Source organism: Octopus bimaculoides, chromosome 19 (genome assembly GCF_001194135.2).
Source record: "Octopus bimaculoides isolate UCB-OBI-ISO-001 chromosome 19, ASM119413v2, whole genome shotgun sequence".
In the NCBI taxonomy this organism is placed as follows: domain Eukaryota; kingdom Metazoa; phylum Mollusca; class Cephalopoda; order Octopoda; family Octopodidae; genus Octopus; species Octopus bimaculoides.
The window spans coordinates 20,681,014-20,682,068 of NC_068999.1; the positions used below are offsets into that span (position 1 = coordinate 20,681,014).

The 1,055-nt window shown below is 31.4% G+C and overlaps 1 long non-coding RNA gene across 1 annotated transcript in view; it reads right to left on the minus strand.

The window, feature by feature from the left end:
* LOC128250119 (uncharacterized) overlaps window positions 1–1,055 on the minus strand; it is a 43,099-nt gene that overhangs the window by 13,456 nt on the left and 28,588 nt on the right. The window contains exon 3 of the long non-coding RNA XR_008266240.1: window positions 98–240. This is a non-coding gene — a long non-coding RNA (uncharacterized LOC128250119). The remainder of the gene's footprint in view (window positions 1–97; window positions 241–1,055) is intronic.

Here is a 1,055-nt window from a genome sequence, read left to right on the forward strand (position 1 = left end):
TGTAAACGATGGGGTGCAATGTTATATAGTATATATATATATATATATATATGTAATATAATACAGTTCTATATTTAAGAGATGAGGAATTATTTACATTTGGCGGATATTTGTTCTCATCTTGTTTGTTGTTAACACAACGTTTCGGCTGATATACCCTCCACTCTTCATCAAATGGCGTTGTGGTTAAGAGCGCGGTCTACTAACCCCAATATTCCGAGTTCGATTCCAGGCAGTGACCTGAATAATAATAATAATAATAATAATAATAATAATAATAATAACATCGAAAAATACTTTAGGAATGAAAACTCAGTTCGAAATTTCTTCAAGACACATGATGATGGCTGGAGGATATATCAGCCGAAACGTTGTGTTAACAAGAAATACAATGAGGACAAATAGCGTCAAATGTAAATGATGAAAATAATGTATATATATATATATATATATATATATATATATGTATGTATGTATATATATATGTGTGTGTATAGGCATGCAATTTAAAAATAGGATAAAATCTTTATAAAAATGTGTCAAGTAGTCAGCGTGAAAAGCCTCATAAGGGAAAAATTACTAATTATTTCCCTTAAATATATCTGTTTATATTAAGGGTATTACTATACATAAATGCCTCACGCTACAGGAGTTGCATTCCCCGTGTTCGGTAGAATGTGTTTATTATGGTAGCTTTGTGTTTAAGAGTCCCTCGTAGCTTGAGGCATTTATGTATAGTAATGGCCTTAATATAAATGAATATATATATATATACATATATATATATATATATATATATAATACAAAGAATATATATACATGTATACACACATATATGTACATACTTACATCTACATGTGTATATACATGCATATCAGGGTACAGGACGTTAGAACAATAAACTACAGACAACGGAACGAACACATAGGAAAACGGAAAGCCCCTTGGAATATCCCTTCATCAGCTGTCTCTATTCTATCCAGACGTTTCGAAGACCAGACAGGACGTACTCTAGAATAGTCTCTTCCTGAGTAGTGGATCAACCAACTACACAG